The 25,936-nt window shown below is 40.5% G+C and overlaps 1 protein-coding gene and 1 long non-coding RNA gene across 3 annotated transcripts in view; one reads left to right on the top strand and one right to left on the bottom strand.

Annotated features, from left to right (window-relative positions):
- The window catches only part of PRKCE (protein kinase C epsilon), a 385,401-nt gene that overhangs the window by 16,711 nt on the left and 342,754 nt on the right, over positions 1 to 25,936 (top strand). The window lies entirely within an intron of this gene.
- LOC144585754 (uncharacterized) lies at positions 16,254 to 21,316 on the bottom strand. The gene is made up of 2 exons (XR_013540292.1): positions 19,293 to 21,316; positions 16,254 to 18,862 (listed from the first exon to the last, which is right to left on the bottom strand). It is a non-coding gene; the product is annotated as an uncharacterized LOC144585754 (long non-coding RNA).

Below are 25,936 nucleotides of genomic sequence, written 5' to 3'. Positions count from 1 at the left end.
TGTTGGGGTTCAAGTGATGAGCTGGCACAGCTGGCATCCCCACAGTTGTGCACCAAGGCCTGGCAGCAAGAATGAAGCAAAAGAGTTCATACTCCTGTATTTAAGACACGTTGCCAGATCCAGTGACTGCCAAGATAGGGAACAAGGCTGGTCAGGCCAAAGGGAAAAGAGGCAGAACTTAGAAAAGTTGCTTTATTTTTTTTTTCATAGATTGCAGCTCCTACAATGGCTCAGCCAGCAGGTCCGGTTGTAGTCCAAAAAAGCATTTTTTGCATGCTCCAGTGGGGACAGGGAGGGAACAAAGGCTGTTTTATGGCAAGAACTAGAAACAATAATATTTATGTCTTCCCTTCCCCCTACCCACCCATTGTTATATAAGAGCAAAAGCGACTTGTCAACTTTTATAAGGGATGGGCTTTCCCACATGATCTGTTCTATCTTTTCATTGTCCAAGAGATTTCTTTGCTTTCTTTGCTCTGAAATTTTCCACTGAAGCCACAGTTTTACTCTTGGCCAACAACTTGAACCCTCTAACCCTAGTCTATACAGTATATGCATGTACCAAACCAGAATTGGAAACCTACTTTTGAACTGTGGCTATGCTGGTTGGGGCATTCTGGGAGTTTTTGTGCATGACTTCCTTCAGATTCAAGACCTGCTCCAGATTTGTATCCTAAGAAATATTCTGTGGTTAGGTAGGCAGAAATAGCACAATAAAACATTATTTATTTAGATACATCACTGGGCTTGTTCAGTACATGAGCAATGATTTTAATGTTGACACATAAAAACAAAACATTATTTTTACACTGTAGTAGGTTTCCTTTCTTGTTTGGAAGTTGAGGCTTTGTGGAATGGCAGCACTGGCCATTTCAGTAGCATTGTGTGTGTATGCATGTTTGTATATATGTGTGTTTAAATAGGTATACAAGTGCAGATGTATGCAAGTGTGCATATCTTTCGCTGTGCCACATGCTCCACCAGAGAAGCTGTGTATCTCACTCTTTCTAGTGGAAGAGCCAATCCTACAACATAAGACCTTTTGACCTGAAGAGGTGTGTGTTTTTGTGTGCATGTGCGCTGTTGTCAAGTCAGTACTGAAATGACCCTTTTTAGCTGGCTGGATAACTAGAGATGGGGGCTTCGTATTTGTATATGAATACAAAGCCCCCCCAAGCACAAGTGGCCAGCCTGACTACCTCCCACCCACAGACCCTGCCGGACCACTTACTGCTTGGTGTTTGTGTCCATCATCATTGTCCCTGTCCTAATAACTCTGCGGCTGAGCAGGGAGACTCTTTCTCCATTTGCGAGCAAGGAGATGGAGCTGTGGCAGCCAAGCTACTGCCATAATTGGGGTACAGATGATGACACCAGGCGCACACACTGCCTGGTAAGTGGTCCAGCGGGGTCTCGGGGTGAGAGGTAATCAGACTGGCCACCTGTGCTGGGGGGAATTTGTATTCATATATGAATACGAAGTCCCCATCTCTAGGTCCTTGGCAGTGGAACTTCTTTTGATTTTCCATGGGTGAGTAGCCATTTGAACCCAGGTCTCCTGAGCCTAGTTCATCACTCTGCCCACTGTAACACACTGGGTAGCCAATATCTAGAGATGAAAAGGGTTAACCCTAAAACCTTCTGCATGCAAAGCAAGCTGTCTTGGGTCCTTTTAAGGAAAAATGTGGGGTAAAATCATTATAAATAAATAATAAATAAATGCAGAACACGTCCTCTATTCCTGCCCTGTGATCCCTCTCCTACTACAACTGAAAATAGTCAGATGGGAGTAACAAGCATGATTTGTGCTAGTAGGGCACCCTGTTGTGTCAAATATCCAGGATGGCAGGCATCTTAATTATGTCACATGCAAAGAAAGCAGGAGCTGCCTGGCTGGCTCAATGGTTTAGGTATCTGGCTGCAAAGAGACGTTGGGAGTACATACACACACGAAGCAGGATTGATCTCCATGTTCAGGTGTTCATTCTGCATATGTTTCTCTCCTGCTTCAGCACAGCTGTTACCTAACATTTACAACTCAGGCTGAGTGCAGTTGGAGCAGTGTCATGCAAACAAAGCCCCAGTTATTTTATAATTGTACTGGGCTCAGACTAAATCAAACCTTTGCAGTCAGGAATACAAATAGGGTTTTTACTAAGACGAGAGACATTTGCATTCTTCATTTTTCCATGGAACATCACCACAGACTGGAAAAAGTGTTTTGTGTGTGTGTGTGTGTGTGTGTGTGTGTGTGTGTGTTTTGTTGTTTCTTTTTTGGGTGTGTGTGTGTGATTCTTATGCTCTAGACAATATGGGTAGTGACAATGTCAGTCGAGGGATTCTGAGAGATGTGGTCCCCAAAAAGTAACTTTCCCATTCATTAGACTCTATCACAGTTCTTGATTCTAGGTTTTGTTGGGCCCCTTAGTAGAAGATGCATTCTTTTGGCACCTTTCTTGAGATCACGAATTCTTAAGCAACACAATTGCCACTGCTTGTTTGTCTTGCTTTCCTTCTTGGGTCAGTCCTCACCACCTTTTAAAGGGAGAGGAGAAGGCATGAAGATATTGTTGCTTCACCTTTTTCTCCCTTGAAAGAGGCACAGGAATGGACAGAGGCTGCAAAGAGAAGGTAACTCAGGGAGTCTCAGCTGAGGGGCTCTTAGGATCAGCAGAGAGAAGTAGTATCCTTGGCCAGTGCCCAGTGATGTCACTGAATAAAATGAATGTCAGAATTCTTCACATTCCTCTACCTACCTACCTACCTACCTACCTACCTACCTACCTACCTACCTACCTACCTACCTACCTACCTACCTACCTACCTACCTACCTACCTACCTACCTACCTACCTACCTACCTACCTAGCTTCTTGTTTGAAGACCCATTTTAAAAAACAAATTAAACAGAAGTTGAAATATTGTTCTGTAACATATGCTTTGTAAGGCTGATGATGCCAACTTGGTTTCAGCAACTTTTCTCAAACCAAAAAATGCTTATTCCCCTCCCCTCTGAAAGATCTCAAGGCTCCCATGGGATCCCTTCCACTGTGGAAGGGCTTGAAAAATGCACTTGTCCACTCGTCTGTGACGAGTGAAAAATGCTGCTGGATGAGTCACAACTCCCTCCCTGCTTGCCTCCTTCTCCCCCGCCGCCTGTCTCTCTCTAATCCTGCAGTCCTCCCCTCCCCCTCCCATTGCAAAAGGAAAGCTGCCCTCTTCTTGCGAGAAGAGAGTTCGAGCGGCACATAGAGATATAGCTCTGCAGAAAAATTATTTATTTATTTGTTTGTTTGTTTGTTTGTTTGTTTTTAATTTTATTTTATTTATATCCCTCCTATCTAGTCAATTAAGACCACTCTAGGCGGCTTACAACAAAATGTAACAATATAATTAAAAACAATGTTATATAAGGGGAAAAACTTTGGACAAAATGGGACAGACACTAGGAAAAGGAGAGAGGGGGGAAATCAGGAATTGGCTGAGGGGAAGGCCTGCCGAAACATCAGTGTTTTTAGTTGTTTTTAAAAAATACACAGCGAGGGAGCCGCGCGAATATCAGGGGGTAGGTTATTCCAGAGGCGAGGAGCCACCGCCGAGAAGGCCCAATTTCTTGTCTTTTCTTTCCGGGCCTCCCTCGGCCTCACCTCCTGGCTCGCGCGAGTGACACGGGTAGATCTTGGTGGAAGTAGGCGTTCCGCCAAGTATCGAGGCCCTAAACCATTTAGGGCTTTGTACGTAAGCATCAACACTTTGAAGCCGATGCGGAATCGGATGGGCAGCCAATGCAATGTGGCCAGAGTGGGTGAAATGTGTTGGTATTTTTTCACACCACTGAGAAGTCTGGCCGCAGCATTCTGCACCACCTGAAGTTTCCGCAGCAGCCTCAAAGGCAGCCCCACGCAGAGCGCCTTACAGTGGTCTAATCTTGAGATTAAATGTAGAGTAGTCCCATGCTGGCGAATATGGAGATTCCCTGATCCCAATGTCAACCAAACAAGGAAACATCCTGGGGTGGGAGGAAACCGTGGCTCCTTGAGGCCGGTCATTTTTGCTTTCAGTTTTATTTTTGCTGGAGACATTCAAAAGAAAGGCATTCAAAATACAGGCTTCATGACCCCACAGGCACGCAGGTAATAAAGCAATCCAAGCCTGAGGGTATAAATCATTGATTCACAATCCCAGTAAATTGCAAGGCTATGGTTTGGTCATGCTGACTGGTGAAATTTTTGACTTGACTGGTGAGTCATTCTTAAAAAATTTCAAGCCCTGGCTACAGTACTTATAATAAAATACAGATTAGTAAGATTGACCTGAAACTAATCTTACATGTAGCTCCACTGACCCAACAGTGCTTAGTTCTGACAATATAGATACAGCCTATAAAATATAGTAAACGACAATAAAAGATTTTCACCCAGCTGGAATACATTATTTTAGTTTTCCGTTAAAAATGAGAACCATCATTCAAAAAAAAAAATATATCTGTGAATGAACTTCTCCTTTTCCAGAGGAACATTATATGAGCTCCAGAATGAATCTGTGAAGCGGTAGAGCCCAAACGCTGATTGACGTGTACTAGAGAACGCTTCTTACTGTTATATGCCATCAACTTGCTTCTGACTTGTGCCAACCATGTGAATTAGTGACCTCCAGTTGGCCCTGTCATTAACAGACCTGCTCAGGTGTTCCAAACTCAAAGCTATGGCTTCTTTATTGAATCATTACTGAATCAATCCATCTCATGTTCAGTCTTCCTCTTTTCCTGCTGCTTTCCTGAGCGTTATTGTGAGATACTGAGTCCTGTCTTCTCCTGGAGAAAATTGGGCCATAATTATATTCCCTTGCAAGAGAAGTATTCTAGCCTTCCATCAGGTGAATACAAACCTGAAGCCACCTTAATTAACATCACTTACAGATATAGGATCAGCCCAAGATAATTTTGTTGCCTGAACCAGAGAAGCAAATCAACTCAACCCCATCAAGGTACACAAAAACAGACAGGCTATTTTGGCCAATGAAGCACAGATCCCACAAGCATCTCTCCTGATTCCTGTCAATGCTAATAATGAGTAGGCAAGACTAAAGTAAATTATTAACAGATTGCAAACCTTTCATGACACCCAGTTTCTACTAGCTGTGGCAGCTGTCTTCAGTGTGCCTGATGGCAGAGCCGGCCCTATCAAGACACAAGAATCTTTTCTCTATGTTGCATTGGATTTCTGAAGAAAGGAGTCATTAAGGGGCACACTTTGATGGTGTTTATAGCAGTTATAAATATGAACAAATAGTACTGGTTTGTTCGTGGAATATGCAAACATTTTAGCAGCCAGCTACTCTTGCTTAGTGTTAGAAATCATAAAGCGAAATGTGTCAATGGAAATTCCCCACGAGCTGCAACAGAACCAGCTTCATTATAAATCAGGTTTACCAAGACATTTGCAGAAGTTACTAGTCCGCAATAATTTTTTTAAAAAAGCCAGATGCTGTATCTGTAATGGTCTAAAAGAGAAACAAACACACCTTCTAGGGCAGGGATCTCCAAACTATGGCCCGCGGGCCATATCTGGCCAGCCTTGCCTTTTTATCCAGCCTGGGAATAGGAAGAGGAGGGAAGGGGGACTCAATGATGCAAAGACAGTTGGGGTGGAGGAATTGCTTGGGTCTCCCCTTCCCTCCTTCAGCCCTAGAAAATGTGTAGAATATATGATGTGGCCCTCACACTGAAAAGTTTGGAGACTTCTGTTCTTTCCAGTCAAGTTGGCTAGAGAGAGTTGTTATACCAGACGGTGAGGCAATTTAGAAGTCTAGAAAATGTGCCTATTGTTGAGGAAGGTGTACCTGTTTCAAAGAGAAGATCTACTGCAAAGCACGTGAACACAGTCCAACGCAGTTGCTTTCCTAAGAGATTATTGCAGGCTGTTTGGCATTGATCCAACTGAGGATTTGTACAAGTAGGAGGCACTTATCTTTGTAGAAAGAGGCTTCAGTGTCTACCCGTCAACTTTGCCTAGATATGCAGCTCTAGGTAGATCTGTGGTCTGTTTTTGTATTTGTTTTGATAATGACATAGTGAGAGTCTTATGCTTTACTTTAGCTTCCTTGCCTGTTTTAGACTTTCCTCTCATTGTGTGTTAACCACAGTCTTTACTATGGTTATTAGAAAACTATAATTGGAAAGAGAATATAAATCAGTGGGGCGACGTGCTTTGCCTGCAGAATAACTCAACTCCAGTCCTTCTTTCACATACAGTTAAAATGACAGATACAAATAATTTTTTCTATCTAAATAGTGCTTTGAAGTGTTAACTTTTTCTCCTGGGGTTCTGGAATGGTGTGGTAAAACTGTAACTTCTACAAGCTCTGTTAGTTCCATATATGTTTGGTTCTTACATTTATATCCTGTTGTTGAACTGGTGGATATAGTATGGGTTTTTCTAGTATCTACATCTTCAGCACAACAAACCTGTGAAGTAGATCAGTCTGAGAGAGTGACTGGCCCAGCACCACCTGGAAATTTCATAGTCCATTGGCAATATGAGCTTGGATCTCCCATATAATTTATAGCCCAACACTCTAACCACTGCACTCTACTGGCTCATCCAGAGCTGAGCTTTAGGATAAAAGAGATTCTGGAGAATGAATGATAACCTGTACGTATCAAGGGAAGACTACAGAGAAAAAAAAGAGGGAAGGGTACAGTATGTTAAAAAATATCGGCAAGGAAAAGAGGGACTTAAAAAGGGAAAGAAAAACAGCAGAGATGTGGAGGAAAGTATTGAGAAAAGGAAAACTGAGAGCAAAAGAACAGAAGATAAAATCAGTTACAGTTAAAAAGTGGATGTAGAAAGGAGAAGAGGATAGGTAAAAATGTAAAAGGCAGTGACAGCTAGATTTTAGACACTGCAAGATGCATGGGAATAATAACCTGTTTCCTGTCCACTTCAGAAACCCAGGTGCCAGTCATATGTCCCAATATTTATGTTGCCAGGGACGACAGGGTGCCTGGATTTCTGTACCCCGGCTCTTTTCCAGTTACTCAGCAATGTACATATATAGTGTACATAAGCCTTGGCAGTAGAAACACAAAAGAACCATACATGCATGGAGATCTCAAAACAAAAAAATGCGTTAAAATAAAGGATGTCCTGTTTTTAAACGCCCAGAGACTGCTAAGTCATCGCTCACTTGAACTCGCAATCTGCATGATACATAAAGCGTGCCCCAGGCCCTCTGATGTTGCACAGCCAATCTTTCTGGTATCTGGCGGCCGTCACCCGTGTGACCAGAACTACTGTGACAATCAGAAGAGATTAGCCCATGGTATCATAAGAGATTAAGCAAATAGAAGGGAGAGAATTTGATGGCCGTTATCAGAGCTTGGAGAAGTTGATTTTTTGGACAACAGTTCCAAAACTGGGGGATTTAATTTATTTATTTATTTGATTGGATTTTTACCCTGCCCCTCTAGACAACGTCTACTTGGGGCGCCGATTTTGGTCATCCAGGAAGGACTTTCCCCACACTTTTGAAAATAGCAAAAAAACATAAGTGGACAGTGAAGCAGTTCAGTCACACAAATGGCTTTTTGTAGTTCCATGGCAATCACAAGTATGGATGTGGATTTTGGAGGTTACAAATCCCCTAATTCTCCTTTCTGGGAGTTCCCTCTACAGGACCCAGACCTTTTAAACACCTAAATTGTGCTCACATGGGAAGAAGGATCAGCTGCCAGGCTTCATGCCTTGAATAGGCTCAATTTCTTGTTCGCAAAGTAAGCTTCCCTGCAATCTTAAAGACAGCTTCATTTTCAAACAGAAAGTTAGATCTATCCATGAAGCCTCTCATGAGCCTTCTCTCCAGGCAAGCATAATTTAGGTGTCTGTAAGGTCTGCAGGGGTCAATCCCTGAAAGGAGAATTATGGGATTTGTAATCTAAAATACTCATCCCTAGTCACAAGAGGAGTGTGATTCTCATTCTCAGAAAAAATGTTAGATAGCAGGAGTAAAATCAGATATGCCTAAAGTCACCACTATGGGAATAGGTGATGACTCACTGGCACCCCAGCAGCAGCCTCTCCGAGAGCTCAAATGAGCCCCGTCCCATTGTTTGGGAAGAGAGGACAAATATTTTAATGTAAAAAATGGTATTGAAAAGAAATACAGTGGGGTCTCTACTTAAGAACGTCTCTACTTAAGAACAATCCAACTTAAGAACAGCTCCATTTGCTAAATTTTGCTTCTACTTGAGAACAGAAATCCAAGATAAGAACAGGAAAAAAAACCTTTCCTGCTCTTTTTTTAACCTTAGGTCATCTTAGGTTAAAAAAAAATCTCCCCCTAGTGGTAGAGTATGTATTAGCCAGCTTTGCATTAGTTCCTATGGGAACTAATGCTTCAATGTACGAACACACCTCTACATAACAAAAAAACAGCCAGAACGGATTAATTGGTTTTCAGTCCATTCCTATGGGAAATTTTGCTTCAACTTAAGAACGTTTCAACTTAAGAACACCATTCCAAAATGGATTAAGTTCTTAAGTAGAGGTTCCACTGTAGTTTCTATGGACGGAAAAGAGCAGATACGGATTAAATGGTTTTCAATGCGTTCCTATGGGAAATGCAGATTCAACATAAGAACTTTTCAACTTGAGAACCACCTTCCAATACGGATTAAGTTCTTAAGTAGAGACCCCACTGTATTTGTACAGTGCATGACATTATAATTTGATTTAGCTTTATTTTTAGGCTGAGGTGAGGCTTGGGAAAAATGGCCTTGCTGCCCCCGGCCCTGACTTGTAGATCCTGCCCAGCAGGCACATGCTGCTGAAGTCAATGAGGATGGCTAGCAACTGTCTGTTCCTAACCATTGAAAAAATCATGTCTCCAGTCAGTCCCTGAAGAAGGAATTCAGACTAAAGGCATGTACTGTACCAGTATCCAGGATCTCATCAGCTGCTGATGCCCTTGGAGGGCCATAGACACAAATGCCTACCTTGAATTGGTGGACCACCATTTTAGATCTTCCATGTCGACCGTAATTTAGTGTTGGAAATTAAAATTGCCAGTTGCCATTAGTAGGCAACCTTAGGGCTTGGACCAGGCAGACATAAGACAAGCCTACCAGTTTGCAATTTCTTGAGTAGCTTCTCAGATCTGTAGGGCCGCCTCCGTTCCAGATTGACTTGAGACCTGACAGCGTTCAATTAACTGCTGCATGGAACATTGTAAGTCAGAGATCACATATGAGAATGCATTATCAAGGCCAGCATTGGAGATTCTGCCTCTGCCTCCAGGATGACTTCTTGAAAACTTGTCTGGGTTCTAAGTGCTGCAAAAAGCTTCACATCTGTATTTTGTTTATACAACATTCAGAGCATATTGCCCTGTTAGAGAGAGGGTGCAATTATCACACTTTATTTTTTGTTTCTGAAAGTGAATTCTCCTCTTATAGCAGATGGAGGAAGCACTTTCTCACACTTAGAGGTAGAGATGGGGGTATTCGTACTCATATATAAATATCCCCTTATAGGTGGAAATAACGAGGGTAATGACTGTCCACTCACGATTTCACCACTGCCGCCGGCGCCACAGAGGATTTTTTATCGCTCTGTTCTCCGCAATGGATTAACCAGTCTGCGTCCTAGGAGAGAGGCTTGTCATCTCGCCTCCTGCCAGGAATGGGTAATTGATTGCGAACAACGGCATGATAGGAAGGTCCGACGAGCTCGTGTCAGCAGCGGAATCGTGAGTGGACAGTCTGGCCCCATGGGGGCTGGACCCTCGTTATTTCCACCTCTGCGGGATATTCATATTGGTATACGAAGATGAATCCCCCCATCTCTACCTACTGGAAAACAGGCTTAGAATGTTTGTGGCCAGTAATTAATCTCTTGATTTTCTAAAAACATATATTCTACACAACAGTTGACTGTATGGCAGCATGGATAATCAGAAAGAGGGAACTGTGTCCTCCTGTGCCAGGCTTGGGACTACGTATAATTTGAAGACTTTATGAAGGACATGCTCATTACATTTCAGAAATACTATCAAAAAGCACTGCATGGATACAAAATAAGGAATCAGCATGGACAAAATTAAACACCCATCAGCCATGTGGTTCTAAAACTTGTCTGACTAGTTCATATTGGGCAATGCCAGGGAGAATTTATTCCTTGTAACCACTGGGTCTCATTAAAAAGAGACATGGTTGTAAAACAGGATGTGTCAGGAACACTGGGTTGGTCCAGTTTGTTTGAGCCAGACAAATTAATTGGAACAACTGTCCAAACAGTTCTGTAGCTTTAATTCTGGAAACAGTAGTCTATTCATGTCATCTGTATAATGTGTTAAGTGGGGTTTTACATAAACAAGATTCCAGTGGCTTATGTTGAAGCCTGCCCCCTTCATTGCCTGCTTGAGTGCAGGCCTGCATTAAATCAACACAAATGCTACCTATAACATGACGCGTTCCCAGTGCAGCCCCTTTTTATACAAGCACCTTTTCAGTGCTAAGCGGCTGCAAAAGAAAGGGTTTGGAGTTTGATTCCTGAAAGAAGAACCAACTTATACAGTCTTCAGCAATTTGGACAGTCCCAGGATGCTCCCAAAAGAAGGGAATGTAAACTACTTCTCAATGCTCTATACCTAGGAGACTGGGAGGGGTTGCCCTAAGTCATAATCAACTTGATGTTAATTATCTCCATCGTATGCAGCCTGGAGAACAAAACCTACCCTTTTTTTCAAATTTTTTGGATTACAAACCACGTAGTTCTTAATCACGTAATTCTTCATTCTGAAAGTTCCCCCTGACAGACCTACACCTAAATGTGACTCACCCGGAGAAAAGGCCTAGTCTGGAAGGCTTAATGGCCTAGGATAGGCCTAGCTCCACCATAGCTTCCTGTTTAGACAGGAAGTTGCCCAATTGTTACCCAAGATTAGAGCCATTGAGCTGCTAGATGGCTCAGTGGTTTAGGCTGCTGGCTGTGGAGTCAGAGGTTGGGAATTAGTGGGGATTTGGTGATCCAACTTATCTGTACGTACCATTGATTAAAATGGGCCTATACCAGTTGCAGTTTACTGTGATAGGCTTTCAGCCTCTGTCTGTACACACATATACGCATTCATACCTATATACAGTCTTTATTTTTATGAATATACTTAAGGAGACCATGTCTGTGACAAATATGCATATACTGTACTGTGTATGCTTCATAGAAAAATAGCACTTTAGTAATACCAATAAATTTTCAATTGAAGGTGCCAGCATTACTTAGAGTAAAATGCTCTGTGGGGTGCTTTGTTTGGATAAAATGGCAAACTATGTTTTTTCTTAAACCCAGAAAACAAGAAGGGAAGCTGTCACATCTGAGAGAAATAAGCAATGAATAAACCCAAGGGCTCGTTCACCAAGTTGAATGTTTAGTCTGAATCCCCTCATTAAAGCCCAGTGCAGACTGTTTTTAACCAAGATATGAAACTGGAGTTGCAAAACATGCCTGCAAACTAAGATCTATAGCTATTACACAAAGTGGGTTTGCAAACTGTAGTCTGTACTGTTTAGGCAAGAGTTTACATATTTCATGCCTCAGGTTTCATACTTTCTCAGTTATTTAAATGCTAATTTTCACCCCAGCTTTTCAGATATTATCGTTCTTGCCAAATGACCTTCTTGCACTTCAAATGTTGATTTAAAAATGGCCTCTGATCTTAACTGTGGATTAAGCTGCAAGGATTTTGAAAGATTTGTGACAAGTTGCTCATACTTAAATAGAAAAGAAGAAAAATCCAGCAGTTGGCCGGAGTGAACGTTCTTGTTAAAGAGAATGTAATTGCTGGAGTGTTTTAAAACATGTCAGTTTTGATGTCCAAAAATTCATTTAAATGAGGTTGGATCTTGACCAGCTAAACAGTATGTTTTTTTCATACTATACTACTGTTTTATTGTGGAGCCTGTATTCTAAATAAGACTTATTAGGCATATTTGTTTTAAGCCTTTAAGAAAAACCTGTACTGTACTTAAAATAAAGGGTCAACAAATTGACGAAGGTACGGCTATAAAATGAGGAAAGAATAATATTTTCTCAGGTAACAGGCATGCAAAATTTATCATGTAACCATGCAATTAATTTTAAAATACATTGTAATAAATTAAAATCATTCTGTACAAATATGTTATTTGTACAGATAGCTTGAAATGCATTTTGAAATGTATTATCCCCACAACTTAACCTTACCTACTCCAACCTAATCCAACTATTGATATGGAATGGCAGTTGTATTCTATGGGATATGGCACATGTATTGTGTTGGAAGATGATGGGAATGTTTGCCAATATGCTGTTCCTTCCCATTCTCCTTCAGTCTTCTTGATATTTGAAAACTGCCATCATGCTTCCACCGTAATCGTCTTTCCTCTAAGCTGAAGATACCTAGGCCTTCTCAGCCCTCACCCATATGGCCAAGATGCCAAATCCCTTTATCTTCGTTATCTTGCTTGCTGTTTTGTGAATTCCCCTTCTTCTCAATTCTTTCAAAGCCAACATACTAAATGAGACTAAACTCAATAGGCTCCCACTGTTCTGTTTTCAAAGAATATTATCCTGGGACTCACATTTCTTTCCATTTTCTGACCAGAATCCTCTTGCATTTTGCTAGTGGCGCAATACTCTGTTGTAGAAGTGGTTTAACTCTTACAACACTTAAGCAAATGGGAAGCCCTGTTTGTCTTGTGAAGTGCTCTTCATGCTTTCCTCCTCTGAAACCCTGCGTACAAACAGGATGCTAGATGTAAATGTTATGTATGTCTGGTATTTCTCTGCTGCCACTTCTAGCACTTATGGGATACCTAGATAAAATTGTCTTGGTGTTCTTCATTAGTGCGGGTTGCTACCAGACTGATTATTTATAAGTGTTCCATTCTCTCTCTTGAATATCCCAGGATCAAACTGCATTGTAGTTGTTAGTTGTTAGGAGCTGGAATTTCTTAAATGGTGGGATATGCATGCTTTTCATAGCACAAGATTTATTACTTCTCTACCTAGCAAACTATCTTGCTTTATTTATGATTGGTCATCAGGAGGTAGACATGAGTTTTGTTTGCATATCCGCTTAGACATCAAGCTCGCTGGGTTTGTTACCATCTTCAAATGACATACGTACCAGCTTTTTGTGACATGCCAGATTTGTGTAGTGGTTAGAATGTTGCACTACAGCTGAGGAGATCTGGGTTTGAATCCCCATTTGGCCATGAAAATCACTGGATGGACCTGTCACAGTCTTTCACACAAACATCCTTAAGCAGGCGGTTGAGAGGATAAAGAATGAGATGAGAGCTAAGCACACCTCCATGAGTTCTCTGCAGAAAAAGCGGAGCAAATTGAACAAATAAATAATAAATAAATGTCATCTGTGTCAATTCTCAGAATGGATGCATCTCATTGCTGTTGTTGATTAAACAATTTAAAAAAGCACATGTATGAACAATTTCTAACACTGCAATCACTCTGTTGTACAGTACTTTATCAGGTGTTAATAGTATATACTTGGGCAGTTACATTTTTATTTTGACCAAACAAATATACTGTCCCTGTTAAGTTTAAATTAGGAGATAACATATTCATTTGTTTGATTTCATAGGAACACTTTTCTATTTGGAGACCTGCAGAGAAGTCCATTCTGTTTGAATATCACCTTTGTTCTGAGAATTATCTGGCCAATATCCCAAAGATATCTGGTCAATATCCCAAAGATGTTGGGATAGAACCATAGCAACGGAATACCTTTATATGGTCCATTGGTCAATTTGCACCTGGGCAACAGATTGAGTAGGCATGAAGTTCATACAGTTACAATATCCCCATTGTAATGAAACTTCTATTTTAATCATTGCTATTATTTCTGTATCTAAAGATACAGTATACATATACATGAGCATATCCCAATTTTATGTAAGTCCGTGGCTACTTTTTACTGCCTTCTTGGTGATGCATTTCATCTCTTTTGATTGTTTTCATTTATTAGTGGAAAAGGTAATTATAGGCTAGACTAATACCCTGGACATGGCAGACGGTTCAGCACAGTGTAATTACCGAGGAGGCCTATAAGCAGTGAAGCTTAGTGTGAAAATTGGAGAGTCGTAAGTATGTTGTTGTTGTCACATGCTGTCAGATTGCCTCTGACTCACGGTGACCTCATCAGTGAACAGTCTCCAAAATGTGCTGTCTTCAACAGCCCTGCTCAGTTCTTATAAACTCAAACCTGTGGTTCCTTTAGGCCAAGGGGTCTCCAAACTTTTCAGCGGGGGTGGGGATATCACATATGCTCCACATGTTTGAGGACCAAAGACGAGCACATGTGCTCTTGTATGCCAGCATGCACACATGGTCTCCCACCCACCCACCAGGCCAGAAAAAAGACTAGATGTGGCCCGTGGGCTGTTCTTTGGAGACCCCTGGTTTAGGCCAGTGGAACCCAACCATGGGGTCCCAGATATGCTTGGACTAAAACTTCCAGAAGCCTTCACCACTAGTTGTGTTGGTCAGTATTTCTGGCAGTTGTAGTTCCAAAACATCTGGGGACCCAAGGTTGGGAATCAATCCACCTCGTATATGGTCTTCTTTTCATGTAGCCTTCAACCTTTCCCAGTTTTACTATCTTTTCCAGAGAATCTTGCCTTCTGAAAGTATGAAATCCTTAGTATCATCATTTTTACCTCCAGAGATAATCACAAGGGTAGCCTTACTTTAATCAGGGAAATGTGGAAGAATATGTAAACTCCAGCTTTATTTTTGTTGCATCACACTCAACAGAATTGAAGCTCGCAGGGTACCTGCCTTGAGGAAAGACAACTTTGATGGCCTGCCAGGCTCCTCCAATTCTATACAGTGGGTCCTGGACTTACGAACGGCCCTAGTTACGAACATTTCGGGTTACGAACCCGATCTCATCGCAAGTAGTAAACCCTACTTGCGAACGCAGATCGGGTTATGAACCCAAAAGGCAGGGAGAAAGGGTGGGAAATTCGAATTTCCTTCCCTTCCTCCCTGCCTTTGGAGCTTTCAAAAGGCTTCCTCCGACATCAGAGAAAGCCTTCTGAAACCTCCGAAGCCACCCATCACGGTGGCGGGGACCCCCAGGGAGGTCTCCCACGGCTTGCATGCCACCATGGGAGACCTCCCTGGGGGTCCTCGCCACCACAATCTGTGCCTTCAGAGGTTTCAAAGGGCTTTCCCCGACATCAGAGGAAGCCCTTTGAAAGCTCCAAAGGCAGCGGAGCCAGTCGAGCGCCGGGCGGCTAGAGCAGGCCGGGCGCCTGGCTGCTTGCCCCTGGCCCCGCGGAGCCAGCGGAGCGCCGGGAGGCTTCGGACTGGTAAGTCCTTTTTTAAAAAAAATTTCTTTGTGGGTTTTGAAGGGTGGATTTGGACTGGGGGGGTTATGTTTCTGTGGTTTGTGTGTGTGTGTGTGTGTGTGTGTGTGTGTGTGTGTGTGTGTTTGCAGTCCCAACGTGGGACTAGCTCTTTTTATTTTTATTTTTGTATTATTATTTTTTTGAAATGCTGGAACGGATTAATTCCGTTCCCATGCATTTCAATGGGAAATGGTAGGTCGACTTACGAACTTTCCGAGGTACGAATGTCCTCCCAGAACGGATTAAGTTCGTAAGTCGAGGGCCCACTGTAATTATATACCTTGATACTTCCCTCTGTTTATATCCGCTAAGGTAAAGAAATTGCTGTGACTCGTATCCCTAGACTAATTATCTGTATTGAGCTTCATGGCTATATAAGGATCTGGATCCAGAGCTTTTTGGTCTTTTGACATGTTCACTGACATTACAACATAGCTGTACACTGGCTCGATTTTACTGTTTCAAGATTCAACAGTATTGGAGAGGGATGATGGTGGCTTCATTATGTTTTCCCCTCATAGCGATAATCTTAGAGACGACACAGGACACAGACTTCAACCAGTTTAAGTGTCATTTCTCCTTCACAGGTCACCCTGGAAACTGTAGTTGCAGATCTCTTACTGCATTTTTAACCTCTCCTGCAGAGAAATTATATCACATCAGAAGACCGATTATGAAATGGCTGTTACATCCTATGGCTCACAGATGCTGTTTCTGTTAACGCAAGCCAAAATTACTTCACTGAAAGAAAAAGAAGATGACAAATGTATCATATCATTCATTGATTTTCCTTAGTCTGATTTGTTTTCACATCTCTCTTAATATTTGAAAATTTAAAAGGGTTTGTTTTTTATTCAGAATCTGAATTATGTGGATAGAATAGTGGTCATAATCCCTTGTTACAGCAACTCCACTGGCTGGCGCTCCATTTCTGGGCAGAATCCAAGGTGATGGTTCTAAGTTACCAAGCCATAAACTTTGGTCCACGATAGATTAGGTCCAAGATATCTCAAAGACTGTGTTTTCCATTCTGAGCCGGCTCAGGTATTAAGTTATAACCAGGCCTTTCTCTTGGTTACACCACCACCTGCATAGGTCTGTTTAGTTGGAGACACAGGAGAAGGCCTTCTCTGTTACTGCTCCCAAACTTTGGAACTCCCTCTCACAAGAGGCCAGACTGACCCCATGTTTGCTATCCTTTGTCAAGCAGCTAAAGACTTTTCTCTTCAGGCAAGCTTTCCCTCAATGACCAGTTTGCCTGAGTGAGATTTTTAAATGAGTTGTTATGCATTACTGCTTTAAATGTGTTCTTACTGCCTTTGTGTATACATATTGTTTTTAGCTTTAAAGTTGTTTTTTAATGATATAAGTACCTTGGCTCTTTTTTAATGAGAAGAGCATAGATAGATAGATAGATAGATAGATAGAGAGAGAGAGAGAGAGAGAGAGAGAGAGAGAGAGAGAGAGAGAGAGAGAGAGAGATTTTCTGCTGTGAATGTAGTATAATAAAACACATATAGTAGTACTGTATTTTGCTAAACAAAAACAAAAACACAAGCAGCACAAGCAAAAACTCAGTAAAATAGCAGAGCCTGGAGTAGTTGCATATATAATAACAGGCCAAGAAGTAATTACTTAATGTTATATTTATAACTTTTAAAGAACTAATTCTCCTGCTTCCTTGTTTCTCAAATGTAATGAAAATGGTTACTTCTAGCTATTGCTTTTTAAAAAGTCTGTATGCTCTAACTTACTGGCTAACGGTACAGAATACATTGTGCTCCTGTCTACCTCATTGTTGCCTCAACACTTGTAGCAGAGCATGTGGCAGCAACACGAGCCAAGATTTCTGAGATTCCTCTTCTCGAATTTAGTGAGACCTTACTCAAAAAGTAACTCAAAAAGTAAGAAGTTGCAGTTATGCCAAAAAAAGAAGCTATTCCTTCTAAAGTTGTCAAAGTAATATGTATTACTGAAACAAAAAGTAATGAATTATAAGTAACTAGTTATTTTATTTATTAGTTATATATACACTTACTAGTTGTTTATAAGTACTTCCTAGCTCCAAGGATATCTTTAATTAAACACATTGTTTTATTTTCAAAAGCATGCAAAGTTCCTCAACTGGGGAAACTTCCAATATCGTTGTCTGCCAAAGCACAGTATTTATCTGATATAAAATTAGGGGGACATTTCAGTCCTACAGCTGAAAGGCATTCTAAAATAAACACATCTCACCCTCAGTTTCAGCATACATTTCTTATCCACAGCAAACTCTTAAACAGAATAATCTAGGGTCACTCAAACCCATCTCAAATTTCTTGCTAAATTTATATATATATATTATTTTGCATTTGTCTGTTCTGGCAGAGCTGTTCTTTCTCATGGGATTATGTTCAGACCGTTTTTATTTCACTTAAAAGTCCTCTTGGAAATTTCTTTCTATGTGAAACAGTGAACTTCCTGGATCAGATATACTTGTATACCTTTCCCAAGGACAGAACAAGTTATTTTAAGGCCAAGGAAGGTCAGTAGAGTTAGAATGGACTGTAATGATCAGACAGCTAAACAGCAGCAGCTTTCTTTGGTTTTGTTTCTTTGCCTTTCCAAAAAAAAAAAAAAAAAAAAAAAAAAGTGGGGGAGGGGAGATCCTTTCCGGTCTTTTGAAGCTATCAAAGAAAAAAAAAAGGAGAAAAACTGTTTCCAAAACCGTGTGCAGGTCGGAAGACCCTGCAGTTCAGGATAAGTAAGCAATAAACAAAGAGCATGGAGCTTGTGCCTTTGAAAATCATGGTCCTGGATCCTCTGGCCTGCCAGGGTGCCTTCAGGAAGGGCTAACTTGAGTGATCATTATCAGCTTGTCAAGAGGTGCCAAAATATCATTGCCAGAAAATTCTTACCAACTCACTAAACCCCCCCAACTGCAGTCTTCCAGCACAGGCTGTTTTTTGGTCTTCTCGTTTTGTTTGAGATTTCAAATCAAAAGGGATAGAAGCTGGTCACTATGGATGAAATATTGATCTGCTTCAACAGGATTAGAGGGATTGGCAAACTGTCATTGAAAGTAATTATGCTCTTTATAGATACTGATGGCAGAGCACTTCTACATAGCATAGATTCCTATGGGGCAGATTTAAGCTGATTCAATAGTCACTTTCTCCATCTAGGGAAACCCGGGCATTGTAGTTGTCTGATCCTGGCACTTTGGCCACGAGCTCCAAAATTTTTGGAGGGAAGCATAACAAATTACCATGAATCTACTGTGTATTTGTACTGCATCATTATCGCCATCATAGTAAAAAAAAACTGACATAAAATAGCTGTGCATTCATGCTGAATAATAGTAATAATGATGTGATAAGCAGATATGAAAGCATTATACATTTGAATACTAATGATATTGCTAATATTACTAATAATGACCTAAAACATGAGAAGAAAGAAATAGCACCTGTTACATACAGCTATGACCTCACCTGTCCGTCACTGCTAAAGCTGTGAGTCATCTACCAATGGTGTGACGGAGGGTGGGACATAAGGGGTAGAGCTGTTGTATAAAGGGGAGTGAATGTGTGTGAGAGATTTTAGATAGGGACTGATAGGGCTTTGATAGGGTTTAGAGAGGAGTTAGAAGATCTGTGATATGTTGTGAGAGTCTGTGTATGCTAGTGCCTTTATTATAGTGATTGAATTATTATTTAATTATAAGTGATTTACCATTCCTTTTATTTGTACCCAATAAACCTGAGTTTTTATTTTGAATCATATTTTGACCTGAAGCTACTTATTTGAGGGAATGGTTGGTGGCAGTGGAAAAGAAGAGTGATTTAGAGTGACGTAGCGACCCCCCTTTGTGAGGTAGAGGGAGGCCGTTACAGCACCCTTTCATTTGGGTTTTGCAGCCACTAGTATGGAAAGGCATACTGCCTCTGACACGGGTCGTAGTGTATAGCCACCAAAAGTAGTAACAAGTGGTAATTCAGCTTTATTTCTGATGACTTGTAAAAACTGAAGTATTGAGAAATCTCCCCAAGATTTTACTTCTTAAAAATAATTATATCCCTTAATTTCATTTCATTTCATTTCAATTTATTGATATACCACCTATCTAGCAAATTGTTACCCTGAGCCATGTAAAACAAAGATGAAGAAACATAATTTATATAAAACATATATAAAAATTAACTACAACAACTAACTTTAAAGCAAAATGCAAAACAGGCAAAATATCTTTTTTTAAAAAAAAAACCCATTGTTTCTGTCTTTGTAACTTTCCTGCTTACGTGCAAAAAAAAAGTTTTGGAACCATTTTCCAATGTCTTCTGCAACAAAATCATCACCATCCTCTTAATCTTCTTTGCTGCTGTCAATTGAAGTTAGTGCAAGTAAAATAACAGAAGGCCAAACAAACCATAGCATAATTTTAGAGGTTTTAATGGTATAATGGAAAATACTATCTAAAATCCTCACTATTGTATTTTTTGTTAAAAGTATTATGTATGTGATCAAGACAGGAAGTGAGGTGTTATCCTTCAAATGCCTGATGTACAGAAAAGGGTATTTCTGACGCATGACCTTAACCGAACAGGAATTCCTTTGCTCCTTAGCATGAGTTTCATCACGACAATGCATCCGTTTGCAGCTGTGCAACATGCAGGATCGTTTAATGGCATTTTCAATCAGGATGCATTATGTAATGGCTCTGGGCAGATTATTTAGCCCCTGGGGGGATACATGAACACTTCCTGGCATGAGCCAAAATCCTACTTTGCCTCATGCCAAAGATAATTTTGCATGAAACCATCTCAAATCTGTTTATTATATTTAGGAACGCTGAGAAGGACCCAAGGTGAAGCTGAAAGGTTGAATCAGCTTAGGCTTGTCCTAAAGATATAAGGCACATTCATTAAATCATTCCTTGCCATCAGGCTTATAATAGAGCTCCTTTTTGCCAGTGACTTCATAGAGATTGGTTGGTTGGTTATTTTATGCACAGGGCCTGCCCTACCCATAAACCATGTGCACTATCTTTATCACACAGCAGATGGTGGAATGCTAGCACATGTCCTTTGTATTCTAAACTCTACTGCTGGTCTGAGCTACAGTGGAAGGAGAACTTAACGAAGAAGGAGTCATTGTGGGCCACAAGCGTAGGCTCCTCCAGATCAGTAGGAATCTTCGTGCATTCAGGATTCCCACTCTCTTGGGCCAGTCTTTAAGGAAGACTCAACTGCCAGTTGTAGTCCATGAAATGAAAAAGGGCACCACATATTGTCCAAGCGGCCAGGGGATCTTGGGAGCTATAGTGAAAAAAAAGTGACTTTTCCTAGCTCTGGGAAAATGACTCTTGAATTTCACCTTGATTTCTGCTGAAACCATTGTAGAATATCTCCGGACAAGAGTAAAGACTTGCACCTTAGCTGAAATGCTTGTTTTATGTAACCAGATGTTTATTTTTTTAGTTGTCAGTCTTAACACCATGATTACAGTACAAGTGTGTTTAGAAGATGCTACTTTTGCACCCACTGAACTTTTCAGGGAAGAACAGAACACCAGCCCTGTGCTTCTGCTGGCTATTGAATCCTGGGAGTTGTAGTCTGAAAAACTCCCAAATTTTTCCCATCCCTGTCCCCTGGTTTGCCCACTTCAACCATTCAGAGAGTACAGTATTCAGACAATATGCTTAAGGGTGTAGAGTTGTATGTGTTTTACAAGAGTGGAAACCTTTAGCACGCAAAAATTACTATTGGTTAGGAAGAAGAATACAGCAGTGTGCCACACGTAGGCCTTTTCTTCCATATGCTGATCATCTGGCTACATTTGAAGGTCATGACTCCCTGGCAAGGTCCTGTTCCTCTGAAACATTTGGTATATTTGCGCACCTCATTTGATATACTAAGTATTCTATGAATCCTGCTGAATTTTGCTTTCTAAGGAAAGTGAGTTGCTACCTTCATCATCAAAGAGCATAGTAGACTAATTTATTTCCCGGGGTGTGTTTGTGTCCCTTTTCTTTCTTATCTCAGCTCTTCATGCTGTCTTAGAGCATTTGCGGACAACATCCAAGCGCAGGAACTATTTCAGGGGTCCACAGTCTTGGAATAGACTGAGGACTAGTGCGTGTAGCAAGTAAGCTCAATCAGTGGAATCGGTCATCGTGAGCGACATAGATACCTAGCTGTATTTTCCTTTTCTGTCTTTTCTAGCTCCTGTGTTCAGACTGGCACTCATAGGCCTCCTTCTTTCTCTGTGGTCACTTCCTGCTTGTTCTTTGTCTACATTGCAGTTAGGAAAAAAAACAGGTAATAGCTGACAGCAGAGCCTGCGCGTATGGAAGCGTGCTTTGGAGTTTCTGTAGCTAAATTTAGAAATTGTTTTCCTGTTGCACTAGCCATAAATGGGTTCAGTTAATAAATGTTATGATTTGTTTTCCTTTTTTGAAGGGGGAAGGCATGTGGTTTACAAAGTAGTAATTGCCTTCAGTAGTTACTTCAGCTTTAGGATGCTGTGTTCTGCCAGTAAGCACCAATAAATAGTAAGTAAGTAAGTAAGTAAGTAAGTAAGTAAGTAAGTAAGTAAGTAAGTAAGTAAGTAAGTAAGTAAGTAAGTAAGTAAGTAAGTAAGTAAGTAAGTAAGTTAGTTAGTTAGTTAGTTAGTTAGTTAGTTAGTTAGTTAGTTAGTTAGTTAGTTAGTTAGTTAGTTAGTTTGAACATACAATAATTTTATTCCATGAATAGAAGTCATTATCAGTTCCTTTGGATGGAAGCCACTAGTGATGTAAGCTGTAGTGAACAGAGAAGCCTGAATCACACTGAATCACAATGTGGAAAGCACATTGAGGATGGAAATGTACTGGAAGCACATGGACTTTCCTTTAGCCTATAAGCTGCCCCTAATGGAGCTTTTCACTTCTGTTGTTTAATTTAGAATTAAAATATTTATTTATGCCCTCTGCTGACAAAGTGCAGAGAAGCTGAACTAAGTAGTTGCAAATGGAGTTTGGACAGGTATTGTAGCAAGAGCATAACAGAGAGGCTGAACATTAGACCAGACCATAATAAAAAAGGAATAATATTAATGCACAAACAGGGGGATATCAGGACATATCACTGTTATGAAGTCAGGATACATTTCAGAGTCGTGGGCTGTACAAGTTGTTCTTTATAACTGTAAGTGCTTTGTGAATGTTATCATGGCTTGAGATTTCTCTTAAACTGTCATTACTGTAATGTGTGGTTACACAGCTACATGTTTTGCTGAATGTTATGGCTTTTAGCAGCACTTGGAAAAGTAGCTACATGTTCACCAAGACTGTTGTCTAAGCCTAACATTAACAACAACATTCATAACTGCTGGATAGCTCAGTGGAATAGATCTCTGGCGGTGAAGCCAGAGGTTGGGAGTTCAATTCCCCACTGTGCCTCCTTGTCAGGGGCTGGACTCGATAATCCATAGGGTCCCTTCCAGCTCTGCAGTTCTAAGGTTGTTGTTGTTGTTGTTGTTGTTGTTGTTGTTGTTGTTGTTGTTGTTGTTGTTGTTGTTGTTGTTGTTGTTGTTGTTGTTATCATCTTTATCAGTATCAGTATCAGTATTAGTAGTATTAGTATTAGTAGTATTAGTAGTATTAGTAGTATTAGTATTAGTATTAGTATTATTAGTATTAGTATTATTAGTATTAGTATTAGCATTATTATAACAATCAGACTTTTTTGGAAATCATTGATTCTTAGAGTTGACGTAAGTTGAAAGCAACTAGATGGGACATGACAGGAACAAAAAATACAAATTTCTAATTTAAGCATTATTTTAAATATTCTGGGTGTTTAACATAAGGAATATATTTTACAGTTAGAGTATGGTTAAGCTTTTGAAGCCTGATTAGGTTAAATGCCATTTATGTACTAGGAAAAGCTGTGGAAGGAGGGGTGCATGCTGATTTCTCTTTCTGGATTTATACTTATGAGATATAGTAGGACCCCCATATCCACAGGATCAGTATCCACTGATTCATTTTTCCACAGTCTGAAAATTAAAAAAAAACTATTTTCACATATATTACCAGAACAGGCCTCTAGATGGAGCTAGAGATTGTGCTATGAATATTTGTTGAAAACAAGTACTGTACATAGCATGGCCAGTTCTGGAAATACATATACAATAATTTTTTTCTGTTTTTTTCCTTTTATCATGTCATGTGTATAGTTTGCTATTATACACGTTTTTCAGTATCCACAGGGTGCTTGGAAGCAATCCCCAGCAAATATGGCGGTCCTTACAGTACTGGCTTGTTTCTGGCAGTCTACATGTTTTTAGGTTGATAGTAAAAATCAGGGGTGACTTCTTTCCGGTGGGAGAGTATCTTTTTGGGATCCAGAAACTGATTGTGTCCTAATTTCACAGGGCATTGTGAATTAAGTCAGCTGGAGCAATAAGTAAGGAAATTCTTTGTGGTTGCTTTTGACATAGAATATTTGAGATTAATAAGGCAGGAGAGGAAATTTTAAAAAATCATTTTTTTATGATGTGATGCTGCAACTTACATTCTTAAAGTTTACATTCTTAAGATTACGTTCTTAATCTTTTCTTCCTAATCTCATACCTACAAAATTTGGTTTCAAACATAAAAGTGAATATCCGGGGACAGAAGATAGGAAAAACCACAATTTGCCACTTTTCCCCCCCCAGATTAAGTTACAAGCCTTTATGGATATGGAAATCCATACAGTGTTCTGGAGCTTGAAATGTTTTGTTTCCCTTTTTTTCCGGAGGGGCTATAACACTTGGAAAGGACGAGCTGCTATATTCAGAAGTTTTGTGGAGCACTCCCTGTCTACCACATCAATGTCGTTCCATGTGTCTCTCACCTCTTTCTGTTGCCTGCACACCTCCAGGCATGGAGGGATGGAAATCTGATGTGGGTGAAGTTCCTTATCTTTTACAGAACTTGCGACTTAGGAGTAGAGAGGCGGGAGAGTGGTTAGGAATGGAACAGCTGGCTTGCATAACATTGTCCTAGCTAGCCGTCTGATTCTGATAATGATGCTTTGGGCATTAAATGTGCTGCAGATGTCTCCCCCTCTTTTATGGTCTAAATTTTAGACTCTAAAACTAAAGTGAGGGAGCACCATTCTCAGTCCCCTAAAATAATACAAATTTATAGCAGACATGGCCATGGGCTTACACACAGATACTGATGTTTTGATAAGTTACTTGCTGTTTAATTTCATGGTGGTCACTCCAACAGAACACATAGCAGGAGCATGATTCTGGAAGCACCACATCTAATTCAAGGCACGTGGTTGCCAAATTTGAATGGTGGTTATTATAATAAGTGTTTACTATTTAGTACAGTAATTTGAAAAGGATGTCAGAAAACCTGTCAAGGTGCCGTCTATGTGTAGAAAAACCAGCTTCTGTTAAAGATAACGTGGTTTTTGACACTGAAGGTGACCTTGGTATCTAACTGGCTGCAAAGACAGTCCCTTGGGATATCACCCAAGAGGAAAGGAGAAGCAACTACAGTAGTATCTCGGTTTACGAACGCCTTGGTTAACAAAATTTTCAGTTCACAAACGGAAATCCGTTGAAAATAATGCCTCGGTTCACATTTTTTCCCCTTTTTTTGGTTTGCGAAAAAAGTTTCCCCAGGATGCATTGTGCCTGGAGGTTTAAAGCGCCGCCCCCGTTCCTATGGCGATCCGCATTTCAGTTTATGATTTTTTCGCTGTACATAACGTCCCATAGAATGCATTAATTTTGTAAACCGAGGTACTACTGTATACCCTTAAATACATTCATTACAAATTAGCCAATAAGCATATGTAGTGACAACATACAGTAAATGTATGGTGTCTTTAACAGGTGCTAGGGAGAACTAGAATTCTGGAGGAGTCTTTATTTGGCTGTAGGTCATGTATACAGTAGTAATGAGCAATTTGCAGTACCCTATGTGATGTTGGACTACAATTCCCATCATCCCTTATCATTGATTATACTGGCTATGGCCAATGAATATTGCAGTCCATGAACACCCAAAATTGTCATCCCTGTTTTAGAAGGATACCTATAACTTTCTAGAATGTTAAAATATTAAAAATATAAAGCATAATATCATTTCCATAAACACCATACTGTATCGCAATTTCATTTCAGCTAAAATTAGAAATTATGACTAAGGGAAAACTATACATAATGGTTGAATATCTAGGATCTCACCTCTTACACTTTTTATTTTTTCATGTTTTAAGTGTTGAATGGAGGGACCATAGAGGGCTGCCCTATATCAGATCACACTACTTGTCCATCATAACCATGCAATTCCCCATAGAAATTAAGTTCTTTTCTCTTATGACTGGCAGTGGCTTGCCAGATCTCAGTGCACTCTTTTTAAACTGGGAATACCAGAGGTTCATTCCGGTACCTTCTACCTGCAAAGGTTGGGCTCCCACACTGAACTAAGTGCCTCCATTTTGTCTCTTGAGTATGGCTCACAGTTTTACTGCAACTGTTTGATGTTTGCCCACAG

This window comes from Pogona vitticeps, chromosome 1 (assembly GCF_051106095.1).
Source record: "Pogona vitticeps strain Pit_001003342236 chromosome 1, PviZW2.1, whole genome shotgun sequence".
Taxonomy (NCBI): domain Eukaryota; kingdom Metazoa; phylum Chordata; class Lepidosauria; order Squamata; family Agamidae; genus Pogona; species Pogona vitticeps.
Note: the sequence above shows the minus strand (reverse complement) of the source record. Positions and strands in the feature narration are given on the sequence as shown.